The 19,542-nt window shown below is 48.1% G+C and overlaps 1 protein-coding gene across 8 annotated transcripts in view; it reads left to right on the forward strand.

Annotated features, from left to right (window-relative positions):
• Nucleotides 1-6,818: 6,818 nt before the first annotated feature.
• TMCO4 (transmembrane and coiled-coil domains 4) overlaps nucleotides 6,819-19,542 on the forward strand; it is a 92,688-nt gene continuing 79,964 nt past the window's right edge. For 6 of the 8 annotated variants that reach the window (XM_082448921.1, XM_082448924.1, XM_082448925.1 and 3 more), the window contains exons 1-3: nucleotides 6,819-6,901; nucleotides 14,067-14,174; nucleotides 17,943-18,099. The gene's annotated coding sequence lies outside the window, so the exon portion shown is untranslated. The remainder of the gene's footprint in view (nucleotides 6,902-14,066; nucleotides 14,175-17,942; nucleotides 18,100-19,542) is intronic. The other 2 variants (XM_082448922.1, XM_082448923.1) reach the window with 2 other exon arrangements.

Raw genomic sequence — 19,542 nt, forward strand, 5'->3', positions numbered from 1 at the left:
GCCACACATTGGGAAGCGTTTGATACAACAGTGGCCAGCCATCCTAACGGAAACATGCATTCTTTTTTTTTTTGACCGCTCTGCATGGCTTGCAGGATCTTAGTTCCCCGATCAGGGATCAAACCCAGGCCCCTGGCAGTGGAAGCGCAGAGTCTAACCACTGGACCACCAGGGAATTTCCAGAAACATACATTCTAATGACTAGTGAGAGAAACCAATCTGGCCATCTTGCCAGCCTATGGGGAGGTTTTTCCCATGGGTGAAGTCAACCCAGAGGAAATTGAGAATTTTTTGCTACATCTGCATGTTACTTTTACTATTACTTTTTTAAAAAAATAATCTCATTTTGCTTAATGTTTTAAAATGATGTCTCTATCATAAATAAAAAGCCAAGGCAATTTGCTGTTGCAGAAAGTAATAAAAAGATTTTTGGGGACTTCCCTGGTGGTACAGTGGTTAAGAAACCGCCTGCCAATGCAGGGAACACAGGTTCGAGCCCTGGTCTGGGAAGATCCCACATGCCGTGGAGCAACTAAGCCCGTGAGCCACAACTACTGAGCCCGTGTGCCTAGAGCCCGTGCTCCTCAATAAGAGAAGCAATGAGAAGCCCGCACACCACAGTGAAGAGTAGTTCCCACTCATCACAACTAGAGAAATCCCACGCACAGCAACCAAGACCCAATGCAGCCAAAAGTAAATTAAATTAAAAAAAAAAAAACCACTAAGTGCATTGTGGTATCCCAGATGGGTTTCTGGGACTGTAAAAGGACATTAGTAGAAAAACCAATGAATAAAGTCTATACTTTAGTTAACAGTAATGTACCAATGTTGTTACCAAGTCCAAGTTCGTACTGCTCACAGCACAACAGGCCAATAAATTGAGAGACAAGTTGTCGGGGCAAGGAATAGTGATTTTATTCAGAAAGCCAGCAAACCGAGAAGATGGTGGACTCGTGTCCCAAAGAACCCTTTACCGGAGGTAGAATTCAGGCTTCTTTTATACTAAAAGGGGAGGGGGTGTGTCTAGTTGCTGCAAACTTCTTGGTGTCAGAATCCTTTATTCTTGCAGCTGTCCACATAGGATAGATCACGATGTTTCTGTAAACCTCCAACAAGGCAAATGTTATTCTCTGCTCTGTAACTTTTTCTCTCTATATGAATGGAAGAGTGTTAGACTTTTAAAGGTCAGAGCCTCCAGAATGGGCTATCCTGTGGATTTCAAGCTATAGGCAACATTCTTAACTTGTAGCAAAAGCAATAGAATACAAAGCTTAAAGTAAAAGAAACAGATCCAATACAGAGTCAGATTTGTTCTTCCCTATTACAACATTGGTTTCTCAGTCCTGAAACATGTACCATGGTTATGTAAGGTGTTAACATTGGGGAAACAAGGTGAAGCATTATATGATTCTTAGGTAAGAATTCTGTACTGTCTTTGGAACTTTTCTGTCAATCTAAAATTCTTCCAAAATAAAAAGGTTATTAAATAAACAAATAACAGGATGTTTAAATCCTAACTCAGTATTTTGGAGAGTCGAAGACTCTGAGCTGAGGCCCGTTCTCCCTTCGTTAAAAAGGAAGATTAGCAAATGTTATAGGAGTACAATGGCATACTATTCAGCCTTAAAAAAAGAAGGAAATTGCCTCACTTGCAACAACGTGGACGAACTTGGAGGACCTTGTGCTCAGTGAAATACGCCAGACACAGAAAGACAAATACTGTATGATCTCACTTATGTGTGTAATCTAAAATAGTCAAACTCACAGAGGCAGAGCGTAGAATGGTAGTTGCCAGGGTTTGGGTGGAGGGAGAAGGGAGATATGAGGACATGTTGGTCAAAGGGTACAAAGTCTCAGTTATGCAAGATGAATGACTATGAGTTCTGGAAATCTAATATACAGCATGGTGACCATAGGTAGCAATACTATATTGTATACTTGAAATTTGCTAAGAGGATAGACCTTAAAGCAAATCTTCTCAACATGCGCGCGTGTGCGCGCGCAAACACACACACACACACACACACACACACACACACACACAAATGGTAACTACGTACACGTGATGGATTAAGTTATTTAGCTTGACTGGGATGATCTTTTACAAGGTATACATATACTATCAAAAATTCAAATTGTATACCTCAAATATATATAATTTTATAAGTCAAAGATATCTCAATAAAGTTGTTTTTAAAAAAAGAAATATATATACTTTTTGTGTTTGTGAACCTGTAAGTCACAAAGAAAAATGGTTTAAATATGAGTTTAATAAATGGCCTTGATTATTAGTTTATCAGAAACAAATAAAAATTGTACCGCAACAAAAAAATTCAATAGCATCAAACTGTATTCTCAATAGAATAAGGATTAAAGGGAATAACTTTCTCATGCATGATTCAAGGTGATTTAATGCAAGTTCATGTACCAGCTGAAGATATCTTGTGTACCACCAGTGATATGGGTCTCATGCACTGAGATCCGTATCAGTGCAGATCAGATCAGGAGTAAGTGCAAAGCATTCTTAGATGAGAAGCAGGTAGAGGGTCATCACTCAAACTTCTGTGTAAGAGACAAGGAAGAAGACTACAAAATTATTACCTAACAGACAAGAACAATGGGGGAAAATACTAACCCAAGTGTCTTTGACACTAAATGGCTGCCACTTAGATTGGCCAATTCTAGTTGATAGCCCCATTAACAGAAAGATGTTTAGTTCTTTGGGTCAAAGACACCTTAGAACAAACAAGAAACTGCTCAGCAATGTAACAATATCCATAGTAACCAGAAACCATCCACAGCGCCCTCCACCCTGACCTTCCTCTGTGGTTGTGTCCAGTCCCTCCCCATGGTAGCCCTGTTTACTTGAGTGTCATTAGGAAAGAAGTGACCATAAACGATCTTCTGTGTCATTCAGCCTCAAGTTCAGCACAACGGCATGATAAGGATATTCTACAGGAAGGGATGTGGGGTTGCTTTCAGTGACGTCACCCCCAGAATTCAGTACCATTCAACAAAGACTCGTGCCAGGCCAGCCCCCACTCACATCCTGGAAGGACAGACATCAATAGAGCATAGCAAAGGAGCCTCCTTCTTTCGGGGAGCCATCATCCAAAACTCATCTAAGTATCTTTGAACCTGTACTGATGTTTGAGCCTATGGGATGGCAGGATAGCAGAATCAACCAGATCTGGGATTAAATCCTGGCTCTGCCACCTTGTAGCTCGGTGACCCTGCCCAAGTTATTTAACCCCACTGAGCCTCAGTTCTTTCCTCTGTGAAGTGGGGCTAATAATAGCACAAACTGCATAGGATTAAATGATATAAAGTATGTACGGGACATGAAGAACCAGCCACAAGGATAATGGTCCCTGAACAATATTCATGGTTATTTCTGTAATTTCTGGGACAATCAAATCCAATCAATTGGTTGTTCTAAACCTGACTGAACACCAGAATCACCAGGGGAACTTGTTAAAAATATAAACTTCTAGATTTCCACACCCCTGAGAAATTCTAAACTGGGTTGGTGTGGGGCAGGACCCAGGAACCTATGCCTCCATGATATACTTTTATTGTGCCTAGCGCATAGTAGGCACTCAACAAATACAGGCCCCTTCCCCAACCTGGACCATTGAAACAGCTTCCGAAGCAGTCACCCGTGCCCACTCTTATCCATTAGTCCACCACCAGGAGCCAGTGGGATCCTTTGAAAAGGTGAAAATATGTCACATCGCTGCCCCAAACCCTATACAACTCTCCATTTCATACAGAATAAAATCCATAAACAAGGCCTTACATCAGTGGCTCCTGGGCACACGTTAGAAATAGCTGGTGAGCTTGTGAACAATAACTAGGCCTGGCCTGACCCCAGACCAACAGAATCAGAATCTCTAGGGGTGGAGCCCAAGTAGGGTTGCCAGATAAAACAGAGGACACCCAGTTACACTGAAATTTCAGATACCCAATGAATAACTTTTTAGTATAAGTATGTCCTGGGAAACAGTGGGACATACTTGTACTAAAAAAGTATTTATTTCTTGTGTATCTGAAATTCCAATGTCACTGGGTATCCTGTATTTACATTTGCTAAGCCTCGCAACCCTAGGCCCAAGCATCAGCCTTTTTATAAAGCTCACAGTGACATGGCCCTCATTGCCTCTCTAAGCCCATCTATTCCTCTCCCCCAGCTCTCTCCACTCCAGCCTTTTCCTTGAAAGTGTCAACCACCTTCCTCCTCTCCACAGCTTTGCCGTTGCTGGCTGCCTGTGAGACAGGCTGGGACCTGGGACCTGGGACCCTTTGCTGCAGTGTTTGCACCTGGACAAACGGCTCCTGGAGCAACAAAATATAAAGAAACTATAAGGGACTAAAAATAACTGCATGCGTGTGCAGTTGGGGCAAATTCTGGACAGCAAGATACAAAAAGCCCAACCGCCACTTCTGAAGAGCCGGGAGCAAAAGCAGGGTACTGCGCATGCCCCCTGCACTCAACACCACCAAAGGGGTGGGCAGACCACCTAAGCCACCCGTGTGGCCTGACCCCTGGACCCGCCCCTACCTTTACCCCACAAAAGGAACCAGCTTGCCCCCCCTCAGGGATCGAGCAAGGGAACCTGTTGCTTGTTCTTGCTCCCCCCTGTTGCAGCAGGGACCCCAGTAAAGCCTTGCCTGAATTTCTTGTCTGGCCTCTTATCAATTTCTATTGATTAAGGAGGCTGAGAACCCTGGTCAGTAACACCTGGGATGCTCTGTCTACGGCAGATACCAGCAAGCCTCCCTGACCACCGCACCCCATCCCCCAGGCTCCCCTCACCTTGCTTTACTTTGTCTTTGTGACACTTACACTGATGGATTATCTATCTGTTTGGTTATTGTACATCTCCCCTCCCTCACAAACTAGACTGTAAGCTCCGTGACTTTGCTGGAAACACTCTGGTTCTTTCCTTGCTGTATCTGTGATGCCTAGAACCTCACCAGTTACTCAGTAAATTCTGGTTGAATTAGTTAATGGTGATGAAAAGGCTTTTCCTTCCAGCACAAACCCCTACCCATTCCTTCCGGAGGAGCTGATAGAAGACCTCTTAGCAGAAGTATCTTTTACCAAGAATGAGAGCAGCTAATTTTTACTGAGCATGTCCTGTGTGCCAGACACCATTCAAAGCACTTTACCTGCACGTCCTCATTTCATCCTCATGACAGCACTTGAAGGGGTCATAATTATCCTCATTTTACAGAGGAGGAGAGTAAATTCTTCAGTGTCCAACACCAAACCTCAAAAATCTCAAAGGCATACACCAGAGGGGTAAATATACTTTCTCCACCTTTCCTTCCTGTAGCCTTGATTCCAGATTAGCTCCCGTGTGCTGTTCAGTGGCTGGGACTGGGGTGAGGGATGGGCACTGGGCAGGGCTGTAACGGATCCAAAGTCTGGAGTCAAGAGTGTTTAACACAGGATCTCTCTCGAACTAGAGACAGGGCAAGGCTGTTGTGCAAAGTGGTGCCTGTTCCCACAAAGCCAATCTGGCTGGAAGGGGCCACCAGACACTGAGCGAAGGAGGGATGGCTGGAGGTTTTCTGCTGGCATCCACTTTCATGTGGTTATTAATACTGCAATTGACAAGGCCCACGTGCTCAGATATACCCCCTATGCCCCTGAAGGGTGCACGCTATTAACCCATTTGACCCTCACAATGGCCTTGTAGGTAGGTAGAGCTGCTGTTCTTGGTCCTGAGTGGCCAGTGGGGAGACGAGGAGACGGAGGCCTAGAGCATTCCACAAGAAGCATGAGTCACAGACTTTGCATTGGAAGCTGGTCTCTGACCCTGGCCAGTGCCTTTTCTGTTCACGGTACTGGGCTGTTTTCACCTGGAGAAAGAATAACAACCTTGTGGCCACAGTGATTCACACTCCAGCTCTGGCACTCATCATTAGTTCTGTGGCTTCTGCACAGCCTCGACCTGAGCCTCAGTTTCCTTTCGTGTAGAACAGGTGTGATGAGATTCACAGGATTGCTAGAGGAATGAGGTCCATGCATGCATTCATCATATGATTCTGAGCACCTATCAAGTGCCAGGCACAGTCCCCGGGTCTGGGCACACAGCAGAGGGCTCTCCAGGCTTTTAAATTCTAGTGGGGATGGCAGGCAATAAACTGCCAGCAGGAAGATAAACCAAACAATTCCACTGAGTGAGAAGTACTGCGATCGACACAGAGCAGGACTGGGAGCCTGGAGTGGGACTCCCCAGCACTTAGAACAGTACCTGGCACATAGTAGGTGCTCAGGAAGTATTTGTTCTCTGACTGAACATGCTGGGTGGTCAGGGAAGACTCACAGATGCCACCCTGAGTGGACACCGGAGTGGAGAGCTGGGGCCACAAGGGCCAGGCACGGGAACCTCAAACGCAAAGGCCCTGAGACCAGACCAAACTTGGCGTTAAAGAAACTGAAAGAAAACTCAGGGAAAGCATGGATATCTCATCACTCACTAAACTTCCAAGTGCTGTATACACACGCGGGAAGACTGCTTCTGTGCCCGGTTCTTTGATTGCACCTGATTTACTTTTGACGACCGAGCCCCTGGCAAGCAGTTTCTGCAGAGCCGAACCCCGCGGCCCTGTGGCTTCCCCGAAGGCGAACAGACCCACAAACCGAGTTTCGCGCCGGGCTGGCCCGTCACTTCCTGAAGCCGGCACCCTCTGGCGGGGTGGCGGCGGGGCGAGCGACTTGAGACGTGCATTTCGGAGCCCGGAGCCCGGAAGGACCAGGCGCGCACGGGGCGGGCGGCGCGGCGGCAGGACCAGTCGGGACCCGCGCGGGGGGAGGGAGGGAGGAAGGGAAGGAGGGGCGGGGCCGGGGCAGCCGGGCCGCCTTCGCCGTCGCCTTCGCCGCCACCTCCAGGTAAGAGGTCCGCTCCCCGCCGCCACCGCGCCCGCTCCGCGCGGGGAGCCCCCGCCCCGGCTGGCTCGGCCCGCGGACTCTTTGCCCCCGCCCCGCCCTCCGCGCCGACCTCCCCGGAGTCAAGGCCTCCGGGTGGTTGCTTGTTTTCCTTCCGAGCCGGAAGTGCACGTAGGAACCACACGCCCGGGCAGCAGATGGGGAAACTGAGGCCGGGCGCAGCACTCAGGCGTCCCCTGATAAATGAGGACGCTGGTTCTGGCCAGGGAGGGGAAGGGACTTGCCCAAGGTCACCCGGGGTCACTGGGCTTCCACTTGGCTCACGTGACCCCTCCAGCGCCCCTCACCCCTCTCTCCTTGCCCCTCCAGACCTCTGAGCTCACAGGAGACACCTAAACTGAGAATTCCCCGGGGGGCGGGGGAGGGGGAGGTTGGGCATAACCTCTGCAGAAAAGCCCCGGCCCCAGTGTCACAGGGAGCCCAGGTCGCCTCATCCTGACCCCTGCTGTTAGAGGAGGATGAATTACTGCTACTAACTTTGGAGTGGATTTTACACCTGGGTAAGCTGAGGCTCAGAGAGATGAGGGAATTTCCCCAAGACCACACCGCTGGGAAGGAGGGCACGATAAGAACCTGGGTTCCCCGACTCCACAGCCTGACCCAGTGCCTGGCACAGAGGAGGCCAGCACAGTGCCCCCTCTCTGCCCTGCTCGGCCTGGCACAGGGAGTCAGGACCACAGCTGGGCTAGACTGGGGGCCTTGGTCTAGACACTACTGCCTAACATGGAGTAGGAGTCAACAGTTCTCTTTTCCCTAACTCGGTGTTCATATCAGGGCAGAAACATGAAACCCTCTAAGCTTTGGGGGCATCCAGCAAATATTTATTGAACGCCTGCCGTGTGCCAGTGTGTGCACTGTTTAGGCACTGAGGAAACAGCAGTCAACAAGACAAGTGGTGCCCTGGGTGGGGGTGTGGAGGGGGGTACATTCCAGAGGGTGGAATAGAACACAGCCCTTCAGCCTGAGGGGGAGGCAGGGAAGGGCTGGGCGGAGAGGAGGGACCGTTGGTATCTTTTCTACTGTGAAGTCTGAGAAGAGGGCGGAGAGAGATCAAACCTCACAGCCTCAAGCCCTCTGAGCCTCCAGCCCTCCTGGGCCTGGTTTGAGGTGCTCTGTCAGCCTGAGCTCCCCCGACCCACCGCCCAGGGATTTGGGGTAGAGGGCCTAGGTGGGTAGAGAGTGGGCCAAAGGAAGCCCTAAACTGACCTCAGAGCCTGGAAACCTAGCTGTGTGATCTTGGATATGTCATTCTACCTCTCTGGGCCTGTTTTCTTATCGTAGAATGGGGGTCATAATACTTCATAGCACTGATGATGCTATGCCAGAATGCTTCAGAAATGGTAAAGTAGGGTCAGAGTGTGGCCATATCAGAGGCCTTGCCAAATCAGGTGTAAGCAAGGGGGTAGTATTTATTTAGAGCATGTTTATTTAGAGACCCTAGTGACCCTGTTGATAACCTGTGAGTGCTCTCAGTAAAGAAGTACATGAGGCAGAGGGAGGGTGGCTGAGTTCAAGGCGAGGAGCCTGAGGCTCCCTGCTCCGCTCTCTCGGGAAATAGAACGCTCATGTCACTGTCAGCATTTCAACCTTTAGAACCCTTGCCGCCACATGTACTGCATCAGACAGATGTGGCTAACTTTGCAGCTTCCTGAGTCATCTTGAACAAGCTAAGTGACCTGTGCCTCAGTTTCCTCATCTGTAAAATACCTGTCCCCAAGGTTGTCATGGGGATGAAAGAGGCCAAAGCCACAAACAGCCCTGTGTAGAGCTGCCACTCTGGGAGCCTCTTCAGTTTTTAAGCCCAAGGCCTAGGAGTGGTTGGATGGGCACAGTTGACTGCATAGGTTGCCATAGCTCAGCATGTACCAGCATGAGCACTGTTGAGACGCTGGAGGTACAAGCGGTCAACAAGACAAGTGTTGGCCTGGTTGGGGTGGCGGGGAGGTACATCAGGGTCAGAGCCTGGAGAATTTCTCACGAACCTGAAACCATGTCTCCCTGCACTGGTACCACCAGGCTACAAGTGGCTGGGTCAGCCTCCTGGGCCCACACATGTGGGACCTGAAAAATGTCATTAGGTGGTTTATCATCACTCTGTCCTTTATGACCTGAAGGTTTTGTAAACATTGCCATACGTTTTAAACTGGGGCTACAGATGAAACAGGGGCCTCGCTGCCATGTGTTACAACGGGCAGAAGGGGACTGGGGAGAGGATATTATCCACTTGCCACTCAGCCGCCCTCCACTTGCCACTCAGCCGCCCTCCACTTGGCAGCCAGACCCACCTTGGTACCACCATCTGCTCAAAATCCTTCTGTGGCTTCCCACTTTCTTAGCGTAAAGAACAAAAACCTTAACACGGCCCATAAGGCCCTGCAGTCTGGGCCCCACCTACACCTGGCCTCCAGCTGCATCTCTGATTACTTTATCAGCAGCCCTCTGTGCTCAGGCATGCTGCTCCCTCCAGCCTCAGGGCCTTTGCACATGCTCTTCTAGACCGTCCCTCCCCCATCATCTCCCTTTCCCCAGGTTAACACCTCCTCATCCATCAGATCTGAGCCCAACCTAGACTTGCATTCCAAGCTCCTCAGGCCCCGGGGCATCCCCGGGTATGTGGGAGGTTTAGCTCAAGGTGGAATTATTCACTGTATATTGCTGGGATTAATTTCAGCCTGTACCCTGTCACCCACCCACCCCCCCAACACACACACACCTTGCAACTGTAACCCTCATGACTTCCAGGACTAGTCTGAGTTTGCTCAGAGGTGCTCAGTAATGAAAGCTACCTTTAGGAGTAGCTCTTGAGCACATATGGGGACCTTGCTTTATATAAAACCGTATTGTCCTTCATCAAAAAAAAAACCCAAAAAACGCTGAAGTCACTTCTTAGTTTTGGGGGTAGGTGTTCGTTCATTCATCCTTTCACTTACTCTGCCAGGCACTGTTCTTGGAGCCATCAGGGAATGTGCCACAAAAGCCACTGCCTTCAAGGAGCTTTCTCTAGTGGGGGTGACAGACCACAAACAAATAAACCTGTAACCCATTGTCAGGTGATAGCAAATTTGATAAAGAAAAGTCATGCAGGGTCTGGTGGGAGCAGGCAGTGGTGGCACCTGCTGTCTTAGACCTGGATGAATAAGGAGGGAACTCTGCTGGGGAGGTGGGGAAGCACAGATAGCCTGAGTGGCATCCACTCCCACCCTGAGCCTCCTTGTCGGGGAGACAGGCACATGGGCAACCAGCCGTTATACCTGAGAGGAGGTGAGGCAGCCCAGAGAAAGCCTGGTGGGAGGTTGGGGGCGGCTTCAGAGGTGGCAGGCTGGACAAATCCAGGAAGCCTCATGGCAGCTCCTGATACCCTTTACTAAAGTGGAGAAGAACTTGGGTTTGAAGTCACACATGCCTGTGGAGGGTATGTCCTTTCTGGTCCTGCCATTTGCCAGCTGTATGGCCCTCACCTCTGTGAGCCTCAGTTTTCTCATCTGTAAGATGGGGACAGTGTTAGTCTCTTCCTTGTAAGGTTGTTGTGAGGCTGAAATGGAATCAGGATGCTTTTGAAGAAGGGCACCATTTGGACATGAGGACCCACATCGAGAAAAAAACAGCATGAGCTGAGGCCCTAGATGAGAAACCCAGCATGGGCTGGAAGCAGCAGATGGTTCAGTTTGGGGCAAGGCTGGCTGGAAGAAGGGAAGTGGAAGAAAACAAAGTTGAAAAGTAGGGTTGTTACTGAACCAAGCTCAACTCTGCTCACCCACACGTAGTAAAGCCAATCTACTGACACCGGGTTGTGGTGAAGGGAAGCTCAGCGTTTATTGTAAAGCTCCAGACAAGGAGTCTGGGGAAGTCAATGCTCAAAAAAACCCAAACTCCCCGATGGGTTTCAGGGAAGCTTTTTTTTGGATATATAGTTGATTTACAATGTTGTTAGTTTCTGGTGTATAGCAAAGTGATTCAGTTATACATATATATCTACATATTCTTTTTCATATTCTTTTCCATTATGGTTTATTACAGGATATTGAATATAGTTCCCTGTTATAGTAGTACCTTGTTGTTTATCTATTTTATATATAGTAGTTTGTATCTGCTAATCCCAAACACCTAATTTATCCCTCTCCCATGCCTTTTCCCCTTTGGTAACCATAAGTTTGCTTTCTATGTCTGTGAGTCTGTTTCTGTGTTGTAAATAAGTTCATTTTTATCATATTTTAGATTCCATGTATAAGTGATATCATGTGGTATTTGGCTTTCTCTGTCTGACTTACTTCACTTAGTATGATAATCTCTAGGCTATCCATGTTGCTGCAAATGGCATTATTTCATTTTTTATGGCTGAGTAGTATTCCATTGTGTAGATATATCACATCTTCTTTATCCATTCATCTGTCGATGGACATTTAGGTTGCTTCTATGTCTTGGCTATTGTAAATAATGCTGCTATGAACATTGGGGTGCATGTGTCTTTTTTAATTATAGTTTTCTCCAGATATATGCCCAGGAGTGGGATTGCTGGATCATATGGCTACTCTGTTTTTAGGTGGTTTTTTATTTTGGCCACACCATGCAGCATGTGGGATCTTAGTTCCCTGACCAGGGATCAAATCCACATCCCCTACAGTGGGAGCGTGTAGTCTTAACCACTGGACCACCAAGGAGTCCTATTTTTAGTTTTTTAAGAAACCTCCATACTGTTTTCCATAGTGGCTACATCAATTTACAGAGAAGGATTTTTGAAGGCAAGATGAGGAAGGGGAGCCACAGGGTGTGTTATCAGCTCGTGCACAATTCTCTGATTGGTTGATGGTGAGGTAACGGGGTGTCACAGGTGTTAACGTTATCAATCCTCAGGCCCCAGTGGGTTTGGGGGGCTACATGCTCATGGTCATCAAGTAGTTAACTTCTTCTATTTGGTGGGGGTTTTAGCATCTGTAAAACAACTCAGGAAATGTGCATCAGATACTGTTATTTAGGTACTTCAGAGAGGAACTGAAGATTCTGTGACTGCCGTACAGCTGATTTACTGTTTAAATTATTACCAGTTCTCCTGGCACAACTGCTACATTTGTCACTACACAATCCTTTCAATCATTAACTCTTGAGCCAGGCTTTTGTGACTCAGGGGAGGCCTGGGAGACTACCGCTTTTCCATAAACAAGAGACAGGCAGAGGACATGTGGGAAGGGGTCTGTCGCAGGAAAGCCCCACAGGGTCCTGCTCGGTTCAGGGTGTTAACCTGTGGACAGATGGAGCTAGTGAGATTCTAATTCGGAGGTTTTCAAATTGTGTTTGAAATCTTTTGGGCCACCTCAATGTATAAACTAGACCAAAGAGGAACAGTGTAGCATCGTAGTTAAGATGGCTGCCCTTGGGCTAAGACCCAGGTGCAAGTTTAAATCCCACATCACTTATCCAGTGACCTTGACATTCATTTCTCAGGGCCTCTTTCTCCATCTGTAAAACAGAGATAATAGCACCTACCTAGTAGGATTATTGGGAGGAAATGAGATGATGCGTGGAAAGGGGTGGCATTTACTAACATTGACCAAGTATTAACTGGTACAGTTTTTTTAATGGTGATGAAATAGACTAACATAAAATTTGCCATCTTAACCATTTTGAAGTGTGCAGTTCAGAAGTGTTAGGTATAATCACATTGTTTTGCAGTCGATCTCCAGACCATTTCAACTTGCAAATCTGAAACTCTTTACCCACTAAACAACAACTCCCCATTCCCCCTCCCCCAGCCCCTGGCAGCCCCCACTTTACTTTCTGTCTCTATGATGTTGGTTTCCCTGAGGACCTCATGTAAGTGGAGTCATACAGTATTTGTCTTTCTGGGACTGGTTGATTTCACTTGGCATAATGTCCTCAAGGTTCAGCCATGTTGCAGTGTGTTAGAATTTCCTTCCTTTTTTAAGGCTGAATAATGTTCCATTGTATGTATATAACATTTTGTTTATCCAGTCATCCATGGATGGACACTTGGGTTGCCTCCACCTTTTAGCTATTATGAATAATGCTGCTATGAATATGCGGATACAAATATCTTTTTGAGACCCTGCTTTCAGTGCTTTTGGGTGTGTAGCCAGAAGTGGCATTGCTGGGCCATTCACTGTTGAAATTTGGAGGTGGGCATGGATGGCTCCCCACTGCGTCTCCTCTTGCCCATCAGAGTAAGAGAAGTCCCTGGGGCCCTGTGGAGCAGTTTGAAAACCAGTAGGTCAGATGAACCATTAGAGATTTTGCCATTTCTCCCCCTTCCTTCCCAGGAAGACTTCCCTCTTGAATTGTTTTTTAATTATCCCTAGTGGAAACCACCCTTCATTCAGCAAATGTTTATAAGTGCCTGCTATGCTTCCATGTGGGCAGAGGGAGAGATAAACAATAAGCAATAAACATAAACAAGGAAAGGATATAGTATGTCAGACAGTGATGCGTGCTCTGGACCCAGCAGCGGAGCCAGTTAAAAGCGATTGGGATGAGAGGCTGGGGGCAGCGTGGCTTCCCTGAGCTGTGAGATTTGAGCAAAGACTGGAAGGAGATAAGGGAGTTGGCCATGTGGTTATCGGGGGAAGAGCATTTCCGGCAGAGGGAACAGCCAGTGCAAAGGCCTTGAGGTGGGAGCATGCGTGGTGGGATCCAGGAGCAGCAAGGAGGATGGTGTGTCTGGAGCAGAATGAGTGGAGTGGAGGGGAGGAGAAGGGTGCGCTACATGTGGCCCGGGTGCCTTGATGGTGACTGCGGGTGAGAAGGGAGTCACTGAAGGTTTGGAGCAGGGAAGAAACAAGATCTGATTCTAGTGTGAGGTGGAACTTTCTGGATGCTGTGGGGTGGATAGCTAGGGGTGAGGGCAGAAAGAGGCGGGAGACTGGTGAGGAGGCTCCTGCCAGAGAGATGATGGCAGCTTGTACGAGGATGGGAGTCAGGGAGGAAGGGCGCAGTGATAAATGTGGACAAAACGTCCTGCAGCCTGGGCATCCACCCCGATAGCACGCTGTTACCCTCCCTGCACCACCACCCCGCCCTTCCTCCAGGCTGCTGAAGTGAGGTTGGGATGGGAACTTGCCCTCCATGCCAACATCCTTTTTTTTCGTCTGGTCTGTAGTGGGATTGTCCAAAACCCTCTGGGTTCTTCTATGTTGGAACTGTTGCCATGGAGACCTCCTGAGATGCTGCAGTTACCACCAACCTCCAGTTTAACTTCCAGATAGAGGCATAGAACGAATGGGTTTGTCTCCTAAAATGCTGAGAGTGGGGAGTAACTTGGGCCTGCGTAGAATCTCCACTTCTAGGACCATGTCAGGATTGTCTTATTGTGTGTGTGTGTGTTTTAACTTTGGACTACAATCTTCAGAGTTTCTGGCTTAAGAACAGTGCTGTAACTGTATTTGTTATAAAGGATTTCTTCAGCCAGATGCTTTTCCTTCTCCTTGGCTCCAGAATAATTAGTCCTCAGCCTTTCTGTGACACTGTAGCTATCTCTCTGGTAATGATTATCTCCCTGTACTGCAGACTCATTAAAAAATGCAGCTGTGTTGGGCTTCCCTGGTGGCGCAGTGGCTGGGAGTCTGCCTGCCAGTGCAGGGGACACGGGTTCGAGCCCTGGTCTGGGAAGATCCCACATGCCGCGGAGCTACTGGGCCCGTGAGCCACAATTGCTGAGCCTGCGCGTCTGGAGCCTGTGCTCCGCAACAAGAGAGGCCGCGATAGTGAGAGGCCCGCGCACCGCGATGAAGAGTGGTCCCCACTTGCCGCAGCTGGGGAGAGCCCTCGCACAGAGGCGAAGACTCAACACAGTCATAAGTAAATAAATAAATAAATAAAAGAACGTGAATTTCTGGGAAAAAAAAAAAATGCAGCTGTGGCCAGTAAACTCAGAAAAAGAGGAAGAGAGAGAGAAAAAGAACATCACCCCTGACCCCCACTGGGCTCCCTTCCCCTCTCCAACACACACACACACACACACACACACACACATCAAATTTGACCTTGGCCTTTGCTGACTGCTCCAAGTTAAAAAAAAAAAAAAAAGCCACAGCTGACTCGTGTGTAAGAAAAACAAAAGAAGTTCATTCTTGCATGAGATCTTCTAAAGACCCACGGTCCCGGAGTTTTAAGGATGATTAAAGGATTTTCAAGGATGATACTGACCACATTTGATTTTCTCCTTGGTGCTGACTTTGGAATTTTTTCTTGCTCCAAGAAGAAATCCCACTGCATCGTTTATGGTGTCTGTCAGCAAGTGTGGGTTGAGCACCTCCTGTGGGTGCCTGCAGAACCCAGGTCAGATGTTTGGGAATGACCGTCTGCCTCCACTACTGACAGAAATAACCCAGTCCGTGTTCTCTTTGGCGACAGACAACGTGACTGGTGAGATAAAAATCATGATTGTGGTGCATCAGAACGTGGTCCCACTCCAGACTAACCGCTTCCGTCCCGCTTCTGGGCCTTGCAGCCTAGCCGTCGACCGATGTCCTCCCTGGGGTCCCCACCATGTACATGTTGTTCCCCTGAGAGTTGGGGCTCTCCTGGGTCAGGTGTGGACCTTTCTCGGGGTTCCTTGGTGTCTTCACGGCACCTGGGCAGAGACAAGACCCCCAGGAGACCCCAGGGAGTTGGGACTTACTCCATCCATTAGGGATGTCCTGAGCCCTGTGCACATTAGGTGGCCCCAGGCACACAGACACTGCTAGCCCTGACCAGCGGGCTCTTCTTCTCACCACAGGAACCCAGCTCGCTCTCTCAGAATCAGTCCAGCTTCTCAGACATATTTGAGAATGTCAGTTCAACTTCAGACTGGATCCTGAACCCTAATCAGAACGAGGGGTGGAGGTCCCTGAGGACCAGCATACCCAGGTTAGGTGGCGCCCCACCCACGGCTGCCGCCGCACTCCCTCAGCTGGAAGAGTTTGGGGCCCATCGCTTCCGCCTGGACAGTCCATGGCGTTGGAACCCTGGGCCCCTCCATCCCACCATCACGGGTGGCCGAGAATTGCCCTTGTCCATCTTGTTGATGACAAGACCTGTTGGTCAGAGGAATGGGACTTAACTGTGACCTCAGCCCCACTGGCTTGGCTGGGTCACATGGGGCCAGGGCTTTCTGAGACTAAGCGCTCCCCTTCTAGGGATCAAGAACACAACTGTTTTTAATTCTTTTAAAAAAATGTTTTTATTATAAAGGCTCTAATAAGCTCACGACAGAAAATGTTAAAAATTCAGAAAAATAGAAAGAATAAAAATTGATTACTTCTAGGCCCACAGCCCCACCACCAAGAGACAAGGATCATTAACATTTTGATGTACTGCCTTATGATCTTTTTGCTCTGTGAAACATTTTTTAAAAACATAGCTGGAGGGCTTCCCTGGTGGCGCAGCAGTTAAGAATCCGCCTGCCAATGCAGGAGACACAGGTTCGAGCCCTGGTCTGGGAAGATCCCACATGCCGCGGAGCAAGTAAGCCTGTGCGCCACAACTACTGAGCCTGCGCTCTAGAGCCCGCGAGCCACAACTACTGAGCCCGCGTGCCACAACTACTGAAGCCCACGGACCTAGAGCCTGTGCTCCGCAACAAGAGAAGCCACCATAATGAGAAGCCCACGGGCCGCAACAAAGAGTAGCTCCCACTCGCTGCAACTAGAGAAAGCCCACGCACAGCAACAAAGACCCAACACAGCCAAAAATAAAAATAAAACATAACTGGAATTGTACTGAATATCCAGTGGTGTACTGTTAACCACCTCCCTGGAAAATAGAATCCCTTTGTTTGTAGCACTTTCCATTTCTGTGGTGGAAATACTCCCTCTGTGGCCCATTTCAGGCTCCCAGCATCACTGAACACAGAGCTGGGAAGAGATGCCAGTATGAACCGGCATCAGTACACCATATTATAATTTTAAATCGTATCTATTTGTTCCGATCTTGTAATCAATACACAGTCATTATTGAAAATTCATAAAACTTGAACATATGAAGAAAAAATTAAAATCATCCAGAATTGGACAACCACCGCCCCACCCCCCCGGCTTAGAGACAGTCACTGTCACCATCCCAATGTAAGTCCAGCAGTCCCCTCTGTACAGATGGAGATATAAACAAAATAACTGACTTCAGAGTTGAAAAGCAATACATATCTGTGACAGAATATTGGGGAAATCCAGAAAAGTCTCTGGTATCTCACCTTTCAGAGATCACTGTAGAGGCTATTCTTCTAGACATTTTTCTTCTGTGTCTTTTTAATATGGGTGGACTTGTGGCTTGAATCTCCTGGTTTGTAGGCATAGTATATACATTCTCGTGCCTCATAAGAAGATAACATCCAGGGGAAGGGTGTTATCACTACTAATTGATTAAAAACCCTACGGAAGCTTGAGAGGCAGAAAATACTCTGGTTCCTTGAACATGGCAAATGGCCCATTAGGATGAAGCTCAGGTTATTTGAAGTTTGAGGTGGTCCCTGAGCATCTTTTTGGTTCTTCAAAAGCATCTTCTCTCTTCTCCTGCTGGGCTCTGGGACATCCCTGGGTAATTCCAGATGCTTGGCCCTTGTTCCATTCTCCCTTCCTCATCTGATGCTTGATGGGAGGGTAAGAATAGGAGTGCCTTTCTGGAGGGAATAACCAGGAAAATCTAGCTCTTGCTTAAGCCTGAAAACTAGTTCATTCGTTCGTGTCACAGGCAATTTCTGAGCACTCATCCTGTGGCAGGTAAGAGGTTGGGCACCAGAATACTGATATGGAGTAGATCCGGTGCCTGCCCTCTACTGCCAGGCTAACCAAGGAGCCAGTGTAGCACCCACGGCTCAGGGTACAAGGACTTAGAACCGACAGTCCATGCACAGCGCCAGGGCTGTGCCCAGTGAATGGTAGCTGCCTGCAAAGCTGCGGGGGCAAAGGCCCAGAAGAGTGGTAGTAGTGGTAGTAGGGTAGTATTGGTAGTAGGGTTAGCCCTGAGCCCCGGGCTAACCGATCCCTCTTTCCCACAGGCCTCCTCCAGATCCCACACCCTATGGACCCATGGGCTTGTTTTTCTGGTTTGCTCCTCCAGGGAAATTTGCATATTTCTCCAAAAAACCTTCAAGAAGCTGGACAGCCTGTTTTCAGACTTAGAGGGGAAGCCCACGGTTGTTTCTTGAAATCTGGGTAAGTATTATTTAAGGTTTCTTTCTCTTCAGAACCCTTGTCATTATTTAAAATGATCTTCATTTACATGTCGTGAGTTTACATGTTGTCTGTCTCCCCGACTAGAATGTATCTCTATGGTGGAAGGTGGTTGTCTGTCTGTCTTAGTCACCACTGTGTCCCCAGCATGTAAGACAGCACCTGGTACATATTTATTGTACGTATCTGGTACATATTTGTTTCTTTATTTATTTATTGGTTTTTGTGGGGTTGTTTAGCTGTGCTGTGTGGCATGTGGGATCTTAGTTCCCCGACCAGGGATCGAACCCGTGCCCTGGAAGTAGTGGAAGCATGGAATCCTAACCACTGGAACGCCAGGGAATTCCCTGGTAGATGTTTATTAAATTAACTAACTGATTGATTTGGAGTGGAGGCGAATATCTATTTTGGATTTACTTAGAACTTAAGGTTTTCATATTCTCTAGTGACATCCCACCTTTCCTTTTTAAATAATTATAGATTCACAGGCAGTTGCAGAAGTCGTACCAAGGGGTCCCGTGTACCCCGACTCAGCTCCCCGCATGGCCATTGCCTTTGAGGTTAAGTCAGACTCCTTAGCTGGGGGACTTGGTCCTGCAGGGTGTAGGCCCTGGCAGCTTCCCCTCCAACCTCACCTCTTCCCTCCAAACCTCTGCACCCACCCATTGTCCAAACCCTGGCTACACTGAGCATCCTTTTGGTTCTTCAAAAACATCCTCTCTCTTCTCCCTCTGGGACTTGACAGATGCTATCCCCTCTGCCGAGAACATTCTCTTCCCCTGACCCCACCCCTGTCTGATGTCACCTTCTCTGGGAAGCCAATTCTGGGTTCCCCTCTTTGTATCCCTCTATCTGTGTTTTCTCCATCACAACATTTATCCCACTGGGTTATCATCGTCTGTTTACTTGTCCACCTAGCTCTACCACTGTCCTGTTTCTTCTACTGGAATACCCTGTCCCATCCATCTGCAGGGCTGTCCCCATACTTCCTGCAGGCCTCTGCTGGAATGGCACCTTTCATCCGATACTGTTGTCACCCCCGCTGTCCTGATCACTGCATATCCCCCCTCCCTAACTGTTCACTGCCCAACTGAATGTATATTTATTTATTTATTTACTTACTTACTTAGTTAGTGGACTGTTACATCCAGATCCTCTGAGTGCGAATCTCAGTTCTACCACTTAATAGCTATGTGATCGTGGGCAAGTACTTAAATGATTATGATCATGATGTATTGGTGTATTATTGCCTGTCTCCCACCAGAATGTAAGCCCCTTGAGAGCAGGGAATTTGTCAGTTTTGCTCCCTGATTTGCCTCAAGGCCCTCTTCGTTCATCCAGCAAGTAGTTATTGAATGCCTGCAATACTCCAGGGCCTGCTCAGAAAGCTAGGGTTACAGCAGTGAAAAAACAACCAGGGGCCTG

Source organism: Balaenoptera physalus (genome assembly GCF_965194825.1).
Source record: "Balaenoptera physalus genome assembly, chromosome: 1".
NCBI classification, from domain to species: domain Eukaryota; kingdom Metazoa; phylum Chordata; class Mammalia; order Artiodactyla; family Balaenopteridae; genus Balaenoptera; species Balaenoptera physalus.